This window comes from Schistocerca serialis, chromosome 4 (assembly GCF_023864345.2).
Source record: "Schistocerca serialis cubense isolate TAMUIC-IGC-003099 chromosome 4, iqSchSeri2.2, whole genome shotgun sequence".
NCBI lineage: Eukaryota > Metazoa > Arthropoda > Insecta > Orthoptera > Acrididae > Schistocerca > Schistocerca serialis.
Window position 1 is genome coordinate 21,468,909 of NC_064641.1, and position 12,176 is coordinate 21,481,084.

At 42.1% G+C, this 12,176-nt stretch overlaps 1 protein-coding gene across 1 annotated transcript in view; it reads left to right on the forward strand.

Annotated features, from left to right (window-relative positions):
- Nucleotides 1-12,176, forward strand: part of LOC126473141 (activating transcription factor 7-interacting protein 1) — a 185,331-nt gene that overhangs the window by 76,758 nt on the left and 96,397 nt on the right. The window lies entirely within an intron of this gene.

The following is a 12,176-nucleotide window of genomic DNA, read 5'->3' on the forward strand; positions in this document are numbered from 1 at the left end:
TGAGAGCGCATGTTTTCTGTTAAAAACATGTATTTGCTTATTATCAGCCATCTCCATTGCATTCTATGGAACATAAGACCTCAGAGATGCTTTCGACTCTTGTACCTATTGCGGAAGAAATTTTCAGTCGTTCCAAAAGTAGGCATATTGAAAACTATTGACACTGTGGACGGAATGGAGGATCAGTATATTGTATGGTCAAGATTTGCATAACATTACTTTTCAGATATCCAGGAAGGATTAGCCCAGCATAATATTAACTTATTTATATATTAAGGGATAAGCTTTAAAGTTATTAACCTATATTATTTGATTTCCATAGCGTTCCTATACTAGCTTCTAATAGATGCAACCCCCATCCATACTATGTATCTGCCTGACTTGGTTACAGAAGTGTTGTGGGTCGTTCAGCATTTATCGCGCCTCGTGTTGACGGTGTAAACAAGTCGAAATGACGTGGCATGACACTTGAGTTTGATCACAGAACGTGGTTGAGTTCACACCTTGAGTATTCTTTGAAGAATTAGCAGAGAGGATAACCGAATAGGATGAGTGGTAGAGAATTTGATGTTGTAGGCATAACCTGATTGTGTTGTTCACTGTAAATCTAAAATAGCTACTGTTTGATAGGTATCAGCTTATGTGGAACTGACCACTGTGCCCGTTGCAAACTTATAAAAGTTTGCTAAACTAATCCAAATTTGGTTGTGTGGAGGCATCGGATACCAAGCATATTTGCCAGCCGAGCAGATAACTTTAACAGCGTCAGCTGCTGGCGTCTGCTGTCCGTGCCTGCGATAGATCGTACTTACAAGGGGGGAGGGCGGAGGAGGAGAAAGGAGGGGGAGCTAGAAGTAGGGAGGGCTGTGAGAGGAGAAGGAAAGGGGGTCCAAAAGCAGTGGCTAGAGAAAGTACCTGACAGATTATCGCAATCTTAGGTTGTCTGATGATGATAGTTCAGAGGGGAAGAAGAAATGAGTGTGCTTAGATCTGACTACACAAGACACGCGCATAGATAGATAGATAGATAGATAGATAGAGAGAGAGAGAGAGAGAGAGAGAGAGAGAGAAAATGCTGGACGAATGAAGTGACTAGCCCCTCACTACTGCTTGTACTTGAAAGGATTTGTGATTTGTCTTCCTTCTACATGAGGATAAGACATCCCAGGTCTTGGAACTTTATCTATGGCCTGCGACTGTTGTTAAACGGTTCTACTTTTCGTGTGTTTTTTAATTTTTTAAACACTATCCATCGTAAGTCACGTGCTTACAGTCGCAGTCAACTGACACGAACGTTTTGTGATAAACTTCTGTTTTAGAGTGCACAGTCAATGTAACGACCTGAGGGGACGGGGTTTAAATCCTCGTGAGACCATTGTGATCGATGTTTCTTCATTTTCCCCTAATTTATCATGACGCGATAGTTCTTCGAACATGGGACACTGACGCGGCCTTCTGAAATATTTCTTAACCTATTCTACTGATTTGGTGGCGTTATCTCAGACGCCAAGTAAACTCTTACGTAAACAAAAGCAAGATAAAAAATTATAGCATTACAATTATTTTCGTGTGGAAGATAACTAACGTTGTTCTACCTACGTGACGTAGTGATCGTTCCAAAGTGGGCGTAATGGGTATCCCATCCGAAAAGTACTTCATTCGGTTACTGTTCCACATATTACCGCTGAAGCGGATGCGTATTTTCTAAAGTCGCATAGGGATACTTGTTGGACTTACTAAGTTTTGCTACTTATGAAAAATTTAGATTGAAAAACAGTGTAATTTGTACGTATGAGATTGTGAGGAACAAAACGACCCATTCCGAAGCGAAAGTGGTAACTGACTCGTGGGTTACGATTACGATGGGAGTTGGAATTGGCGAAAAGATCGTCGCACGACCACCGCAAAGAACAACAAACATCATTGTGGGATCGTGTCCGCTTGGTAGTCAGTTTTCAGGGTATTTCGTTCACTTGTACGATAATTTTTACGAAAGATGAGCGAACTGTAGCCCGAGACTGCAGCAGTGCGACTGGCGCGACAAAGCAGGCATTTCGCAGTGGTTGGGCAGCAAAGGCGAGCGTCAACGTTGGGGCCGACGTGGACGGAGCGACGCGTTGAGTGGCAACCAGCTCTGAGCGCAGCCCAGCCCAGGCAAGCTGGGCGGGAGCCGCAGCCGCCGCTGGCGCGCTGTTGCCACGTCTCCGCGCAGCGTGCCGCAACGCGCTGGCAACGTTACCACGTTTCTGAACCGTGCAGTAAGCTCGCTGCCGCCATTAATAGTCCACATTTGACTCCAGTTAACAGAGAATGTGTAAGTTGCATATGGTAACCATTACTGGTAGAATTAAGATAAATGGATGTGTGTATGTGCACCTAGCCTCCCAGTATGTAGCCGATCGATTAGCTTGGCCCGTGAATGTCAAGGTCCGTTCTCCCCGAAGTACCACAGCAGCCAGCCTGCTCCTTATCTGGGTGTCCAGACATGTAATATCTGAATATTAAACACATCCACTGTTTCCAATGTTAGTAATAGTTGGCACAATTCGCAGATTGGTTGTCTTTAGGACCGGAGGATAACCCATGTCAAGTAGGCATTCGTGAGTCATCGCAACTATCCTGATTAGAAGCCCCGTTAGACATGTTATGTTCGTTTACGACTCATGGAAACCCTCTGGGATCTATTTCTTGTTTCCCTAATGTCAGTAGTTTGGGAAACTATTACCAAATCTCGGGATATCATCGCCATTATTCTTTTGGCCACTCGGGAATAACCTTTCCCAAAGTCATAATAGTGATGGCACTTCGCTAGAAACAGTCACATGTTTGTTTCAGGTTAGTGTGCAGGTTTGGGGAGTTAACTATATGCGCTAAAAGGTTGTTCCCATTCTTTCTCCGTTTGGTGTTTCCCAATCAGTCGTATACCTGACACTTCTTTGTTGTGTCTCTAATTTTGGAGTGCAATGGAAACTCGATAGTTAACATAAATGTGTTTTTCGGTGGCGTCGGTGAACGCCCTTGCCCATTTGGATGTCCGTTAGGGTTTCAGATGTTTAAACTGGAAAAAGTTTTTGGTATTGTGCCCATTGGATACTGTGTGAACTAGCGTTATTATGTGCTGCTGACGATTTCAAGGAACTTAAACGCGGTGCTGATTCATACTCTGCTTCTCGTGAATCATACCGAGCGGTCGCCGAGCTTGACGCCCACACCCGACGTACGGATGATCAACATCAACAACCAGTCATACCAGCCAACCAATGTTATAATTTCCATCTATTCGGTTTCGAAATTAGGTAGCCCAAAAACAGAAGAGATATGGCACTGTAACGTAACACTAGAGGTTCATTATGTTGTTATTAAACTCGGAGTAAGGGCATATTTGCATTAATCAAGGATCGCGAAAGCAATAGGCCGAGTCTCAAAGGAATCCTCGCGACGTCCGTCTGAAGTGATGTATGGAAATGACTGCAGAACCTAAATCTGGGTGGCCAGGTGGGTATTTAAATATCGGTCCTCCCGATTGAGTGCTGCCTGAACCGCTCGGTTTCACCATTGGGAGCCATGTTGGATGACTGAGCAGGCTTTTTCCGTTGCGCGCTGTTACGTAATGTAGCTGAAGATATCAGCCAACGTGTGCAGTCGGGTGCCGCCTACCTGCGACAGCAGTTACCGGGGCATCGCCTTGAACAAAGGTGGCCGGGGTACTCGGGAGCACAGAATGCTGGTACCAGCTGCGTGGATTCGACGACCTGCGGGCAATCCACAGGCGGATGAGACTAGTCGTCCTGAGCAACATTGGTATTGATCCTTTTAAAGTACACACGTCGAATTCCACAGCGTTAAATAGGGTTCTTATTCCAGTGTTCTTACATTCAGTTTTACTCTGAAGATCTTGCCGATAAATCAGAGCCGAACATCAATGGACCCCACTATGAATACGATGCGTAGCTTCACTCCACTGGAAAACAGACTCAAAATTAGTCATGCGTTTTGTAGCACACCCGTTCCCATTATGTAGTGTGCACCCCTAATGAGTACAACAAATAGAGCGGGGTTTGTATTTGAACGTCGTCCATTCAAGTAGACATCGTGTATGATGACAGCCTTACAGAACCGCGCATTGATCTACATTTCTACGAGTATAGTTTATTTACGTAATATTTAATAGTAATACCAAGATCTGTCCAATATGCGGCTAACGGATGAATAAAACTAACACCACCAAAGGAAAAAAATCCGATTATCCATACAACTACACAAAATATGATAAGTCATCCATAGTTCTGTGAAATTGCCTCTTGGGAACACTAACTGGGTATATTTTATTCCATTTTCAGCTACAGTCCTATGGGTTACGTGCCCAAGTGTAGTTATTCACTCACTTATTCCAAAGTGCAAAACACTTCTTTGTGTCTTACATTTCATTATTATCTACAGAATTCACTTTCAGCGTTTAAATTGTTAACAAAGAAGCAGTTAGAGTGAATTATTATTATTATTATTGATCTACGGTTAAAGATAAATGGTTTACCAAAAGTAAAAACAAAATGAATAACTATACAGATAACAGAGGAATTAAAACATTCAGTAGACATTCAACCAAGGAAGAAATGGAATAAAAATCATTTACATATCTACCTATAGTGTGTACGTCTATGAAGTTACATGAGCATCTGACCATGTCTTCTGGGAGCTTCCTTTTTTCTCAATGGTGTATTTTCAGCGCTTATGGAGCCAGTTAATTCTTGAGAAATAGATTATTTTACTAAATCTCCCTTTTTATGTCGGAACAATGTTTTACTTTCTGTAAAATATTGTTGAGGATTCTGTAATTCTTGTGTTATTGTAATTTTGAAAAGTAGTTCTTTCGTACTTCTCCTCAGGTCTCTGAAAGGTTTCTGAGAAGTCACATTTCTGAGGCCCTTGTTAGTCCCTAATGTTTCAAGCAGTCTATTATAGTTGTTGGGCCCATTCCATATTCTGATATCTTTTCTCTGCCTTATATCTGGTCCGTGTTACAGGTAAGTTACCAGTGCTTTTCCACTTGTTGCAACGCTCTGAACAGACTGTCATTATTTTATGACGTATCTTTCGTGTCTCGGCTATTCCCCATTGTCATTCTGTGTTGGCATTGTTGTGTATTCTTTTGTCTTTAGACTAAAGTTTCTAGAAGGCCATAAAATTGAAACAATCATGAGATGGTGCATGAAATATGTATCTTCTTTGTCAATAATTTCAGTACTCTTCGAGCAAAGAAATAATAAAAAGGAACATTGGCAAAAACATGTGGTTCTGTTTTTCAGAAAATGATACTTTACATTTATATAATTGGGTGAATGCTATCTCTAGGATTGTGGCCAAAGGTAATACCGGACGTCTATCAGTGTTGTGTCCATCTCGGAAAGCTTTGGCAGCCTCACCTTACCTATTGCGAACTCCGTGTATAGCAACATTTAAAAAGTTTGATGTATGTCAACGTGGTTTTTAATCAACAAGTGAGTTTCGAACGGCCCTTCAAGAACAAAATACAGTCAAGTAGAAAAGACGCAAAAGAAACCTGTGAGTCGAAAATACTAGGATAGGACAAAGATATGGAAACACCGCGAGAGACGTATGCTTAAACATAAATGCAGATGCTGCCAAGCCTGCAGGTTAGGCTGTCATATTTAACGACGAACGCGACCTGTGCTATGTACCCAATGTGTCGCTCGTGGTCGTGAGTGCAGCATGTCAGAATTCTGTGCAATCGAACTTGGTCACATTGTTAGTGCCCGTATGGTGGATGCTTCCATAGCTAAGGTAGCCAAGTGGGTGGTGTTTCAAGCGGCAAGATTTATACCGCATACAGGCAGCGGAGAGATGTTGTTCTTGTTGTAGTTGTGGTCTTCAGTCCTGAGACTGGTTTGATGCTTGCACGGGATAGAGTAGCATGGAGAGCAGCTTCATCATCTCCCAGTACCTATTGCAACCTACATCCTTCTGAATCTGCTTGGAGTATTCGTCTCTTTGTCTCCCTCTACGGTTTTCACCCTCCACGCTCCCCTCCAGTACTAAATTGGTGATCCCTTGATGTCTCAGAACATGTGCTACAAACCGATCCATTCTTCTGGTCAAGTTGTGCCACAAATTCCTCTTCTCCCCAATTCTGTTGAATACCTCCTCATTAGTGATGTGATCTACCCGTCTGATCTTCAGCATTCTTCTGTAGCACCACATTTCAAAAGCTTCTATTCTCTTCTTGTTCAAACTATTTATCGTCCATGTTTCACTTCCATACATAGCTACACTCCATGCAAATACCTTCAGAAACGGCTTCCTGACACCTAGATCTATACTCGATGTTAACAAATTTCTTTTCAGAAACGCTTTCCTTGCCATTGCCAGTCAACATTTTATATCCTCTGTACTTCGACCATCATCGGTTATATTGCTCCCCAAATAGCAAAACTCCTTACTACTTTCAGTGTCTCATTTCCTAATCTAATTCTCTCAGCATCACCCGACTTAATTCGACTACATTCCATTATCCCCGTTTTGCTTTTGTTGATGTTCATCTTATATCCTCCCTTCAAGACACTGTCCATTCCGTTCAACTGCTTTTCCAAGTCCAGTTTTTATTTATTCTCCATGGATTTTGATACCTACTCCGAATTTTTCTTTTGTTTCCTTTACTGCTTGCTTAATATACAGATTGAATAACAACGCGGAGAGGCTACAACCCTGTCTCACTCCCTTCCCAACCACTGCTTCCCTTTCATGCCCCTCGACTCTTATAACTGCCATCTGGTTTCTGTACAAATTGTAAATAGCCTTTCGCTCCCTGTATTTTACCCCTGCCACCTTCAGAATTTGAAAGAGAATATTCCAGTCATCATTGTCAAAAGCTTTCTCCAAGTCTACAAATGCCAGAAACGTAGGTTTGCCTTTCCTTAATCTACCTTATAAGATAAGACGTAGGGTCAGTATTGCCTCACGTGTTCCAGTATTTCTACGTAATCCAAACTGATCTTCCCCGAGGTCGGCTTCTACCAGTTTTTCCATTCGTCTTAAAGAATTCGCGTTAGTATTTTGCACCCGTGACTTACTAAAGATATCGTCCGTCAAGTCGCACCGCGGGCGAAACAGCGTTGAGTGGTCGTGACAGTCACCGAAGCGGACTATAACGAAAAATTTTTGAACGACGGCTGCAAAAGTCACTGCTGAACCGAATCGCTCGCTCTGGAACGCTGCCGGCACCAAAGCTCCATAAACAGAGAACTGCAGGGCGAGCTGGAATTTCAAAACCACTCAGCAGGATGCAAATGTCCATAACAGGGGAGAACATGGAGCCGCAGACATGAAAGCTAGTCTATGGAGCAATGGAAGAAAGTCATTCGATCGGAGGAGCCATGTCCCTCACTGTTTCCGACTTCATGCCGAGTTTATGTCCCAGGAATGAAACATGGCGGGGATTCAGCGATGGTTTGGAGAGCCACGTCATGGTATTCCATGGGCTCCACGGCTACTTTACAAGGTCCCATTACTACCATGGATTATATGACTATTTTGGATAATCAGGTCCATCCCAAGGCACAGTGTTTGTTCCCCAATGGCGATGCTGTATTCAAAGACGACAGGGCACCAGTTCAGAGCTCAGATCGTCCAGGATTGGTTTTGTGAGCACGGGAAGGAATTGTCGCATCTCCCCCCTCCTCCAAGTCATCGGATTTCAGCAGTATCTCAGCCTTTGTTGTCGACTTTGGAGAGAAGGGTATGTGGTTGCTACCTACCGCCATCATTATCTGAACTTTCCGCCATTTTGCAGGAAGGATGTTATATTTCCTTGAAAACCAAACAGAACCTGTTTGTCCATTCTGAGGCGGCTGGAAGCTTTTTTGAAAGCCAACTGGTTTCCTATACCGTGTTAGATATGGCAATGTGTTGTGTTTTGGCGTTTCCATATTTTTGTGTAACCCCTGTATGCCGAATGAAGAAATCGAAAGATTGGCGGGCCTTGCAGAGTGTGACTACAGATTTGGAAGATAGCTTACAGGAAATACGCTGCAACCATGACGCTGTCACATTGTAAACGAGAGCAGCGATGTTGGACACACAATATGCGACATTTTCTGTTACATTCACGAGGAACTCTGGAACCGACGGAAAACAGGTTTACAGTTCGGATATTTGGTTGCGCAGATACAGATTTCAGTTTGAAAATTATGATTTAGACTGCTTATAGTTACATGCTGATGGTTCTGTCAGAAAAACGATAGCCCGAAGGACATTGTTATTAAAGAGACAAATTTATGTAGAAAACCAAACGGTATTTTTACGAAATGCGACATTCTACTTCACAACTTAATCCCCACCACTGCTAATACACACATGTCCTTACGATGAACTAATTTTTTTAATTTCTGATGCAAAGAAGTTTGTCTTGGAGTTTGAGCCACTTTGCCACAAATTCTTTGACCATCTCCTTTTCCCACGTAGTGCCTACTTGAGTGGATAAAACAATTGAAAATACGAGGGAACCAAATCTAGGCTGTAGGGAGAATGGGGAAGTATCTCCCAATATATTGTTTTCAGTGGTTTGTTGGGTCAGCTGGGCAACGTGAACGCGAGCACTCTCATGTAGCAATATCATGCCATTTCTTTGAGATCTGTCACGTTTTTTTCTCACATTGCTGTCTTTGCTTTATACGCTGATCTTCCAAATAATCCCAAAAGACGGTCAACGTGACTTTTCCCGCTGATGAGGAAAGAAAGATACCGTCGTGAGCCACATGAGGGCACTGAAGTGACTAAGTGAAAATTTATACCGGACCGGGACTGTAACCTGGATTTAAGCGTTTCTGCTCATAGAGCACGCTTCCCGTCCATCCCAAGTTCCAACTTGTCGCATACTTCCGTTGCGCTCTCCCTGTTGCGTTCCGAATTCCTTTCGGAAAGGCGAGGTAGTGTGCGTCCATTCCAAGCTTTGCCTTTCGGACTCTGGTTTGTAATGATGAACCCAAGTTTCATAACACGCTAAATCTTGTTAAGAAAAGGATGACCTTCCACGTCACTTAAAGGTGACAGTCGTTGCGAATCAGCTCTCTCTCTCTCTCACGTGAAGACAATTCGAATGTGAACATTACTTCAGGATGTGAAAGTGTCTGGATTGGATTCACAACTATTAAGATAACTATCTCATTGCCTTTGAAGCAAGATTTGAAACTGCAACCAAATACTGTATCGGTTGTGTGTGATTTGGTGTTTGTAAACACTCCCACCAAACTACTCATATATGTCCTACAATAGTTGGGCATGTTTGCCTGACGCCATGTTCGCAAAGCAGTGCTACAAGCGTTTTGGGAACTGCTTCAACATGTCACTTGAACAGAAAGGAGAACTGCGTGCCACACTGTTGGTGCGTAGTTACATTGGAAGACAGATTCCGAAATAAACTGAGAGTCACAGTAACGATGACATTTAATCACTAACGCAACAAAAACATTAGGGCGTTAGACAGAATAAAATATTAACCTTATTTTTCCAATTCGGTGTCAATTCACTAGACGAATGGAGCACATTATTCACATTATTTGAAATGTCAGAGCCAGACGCTACATTTTAACGACTGCATTTTCTGTTAACATTAGGTGTAACGCAATTATATTCGAAAATAAATCGCTGACTAATCAACATGTTTCCTGAAAAAATTTGAAAATGGTTTTTGAAAAATGTCATTTGACACTATTGTGTCGCTATGGGTACTTGTAACTAAAGAATGCGGTCAACAACTTGTTGGTACAGAAATAATTAGTATACCATTCGAGTAACAAAATTATTGGAACAAATTATTTAATATGAAATTTAACAAAACTATTACTTTTGTTCAAACAGTGTTACATGGTATTTGGAACGTTGAACTCGGGTTCTGCCATTGCATTTTTCTAATTTGCATCATTGCTCTCTCCCTTCAATTTAATGTGGCCAGGGAGGAACCCCGTCATATCTGGCCTATGAAACTGGCCTCACCTCTCTTTGCGATGTTTTTACCGCATCCGATGTGGGTTCTTCATCTCCAAACCCATCCTCAGTCAATCGCGGACGTCCTCTTGTCCTCAAAGTGGAGCTGTTTTCCTTCTCCAGTAGAATTAAAGCTTCAGCTACCAGATTTTTGAATTTCAGCAGATCCATTTCCTTGGCATCCAGATCTCTCAGCTATTGTAGCCATGAGTTGCATATGGAGAGACCGACTATGTGAAAAATTACTTTTACAGACAACTTCTTAGTTTCTATGTGTATTCTGTAAAGAGAGGTGAAAAAATCAGGTCTGTCAACGCCGCCCATAAATGCACGGTAATGCTGTACGATGGCTGGTCTTGTGAGCTCCAGATGTTGCTTCTGTGCTGCACTCAACCGCTTTACTTTATCGATAATGTCTGCACCCATGTATGAGGAAGTGACAGTGACAGCAGTATTATCGAGCCAGCGAACGAGACCAGAGATCTTCGGTGGTCACACAAACATCGACAGATCCTCTTCCGTCATTGTTCAGTTCAGACTCGGATTTAAAGTGGGCACTTTTGTAACCGGTTAGCTCTGATGGTCCCAATGGAAAAGATCTTTTTGAGCAGTTCGCATACCAGTGACATAGACGTAAAATAATTGTCGAAATTTAGTTTGTACCCGCAGCCTTGTGGAATGTGTTCACTCAGTCGCATCACAACGGAACAACCAAGGCCAAGGTGCTTCTGCTCACTTCAAATTCCCGTATTTTTACCCTGATATGTTTCAATATCATACACAATTCCGGAAACTCCACAACGAACAAAATTTTTTAGACAAAAGTTTGAAGGGATCATTTGCTAGTCAATACTTTGTCTTTCTTCATGTTTCAGACTGAGACAAGTTTCCCTGATTACAGAATCCTGTATTCTTGTCTGAGGCTCCCAATACATACGCAATCTGGGAAATCATAATGTGCCCATCAAAATATGTACTCCAGTCAGTTTTCATATTTCAGAGTTGGTACATTTCACTGGCACCCCATTTTTCTGCACTGAATGCAAATTTGTTTGTTCCGAAAGTAATTACTGAAATATCATTGTCAAGTATTCTTAAAAATATTCATCAGGACTTGTTACTACTTCAGCTGTAATATCTGGACCACTGAAAGTAGTGCCAAGGCGTCTGAAAAGCATTTTTTTTTTTTCATTTGAAATTACCTTGTGGCTGTTCATGTTCTGCTTGTGAAACTTCTTTTTCAGGTTCTAGAGTGTATCTTTCATGCTGTGAGGTCCGGCACTCCCATTGTTCATTCCTCGTATCTGCGGTACCTCTAAAAGTTTCAGGTCCAGCCTCTTCAGTGTCTGAGAACTCTGAAAGCTCATACTACCATTGAGCTCTAGCAGAATGTGCTCAGTTTCCATGTCAGAAAGTTTCGCCATATCAGTCCGAAAAATTAAATTATTTACTGAAATCAGCTATGTGAAAATAATCGGAATATCCATTAAATATATTGAGAATGATTAGCTTTCTAATTTTTTTTTCAACTGAACATCAAAAATTTTACCTATAAAAACGGGAATGTCCATGCCAACATGAACGTGCGTCGTCACAATGATGTCAAACGACGACAACCAGATTTGAAAAAAATGTAGCTAACAGTGAAACAAAAACATCAACCAAAATAACACATACACAATAACCTTACCTTTAAGAAACTGGTAACACCTTTGTCTTCTACAAATCTTCGACAGGCTCGAAACAGAAAGGATAAAATGTGAAGCACGTTTCACACACTACAGCACACGTAACACAGCACGACAAACATTCGGCTGTTGACTTTCCTATTCAAAGGAGACGAAAGATCTCCATTTGGCACACGCCCTGTACTAGATAGTTGCCATCTTCCACCAGCGTGACGAAATGTAGACTTTCTGTTTTTCCACTGTGCAGTCGGTGAACATGTGTCAATTGATAAGATGAACGAAAGGATTAAATTAGCGGAGCAGACAAGGGCGGGGGATCAACCTAGCGAAGATGCGGATTGGAAATAAGGAAATCCATTGTGATAAGCAGAGCCTCTGAACGAGTATCTCGAAAACGATGAATGTGGTTGAATGTTCATGTACTATTGTCATGAGCATCTGCGGAAATAGATAGGACGGTGAAACTGCCTCTAGGTGCTAAATGGTTGG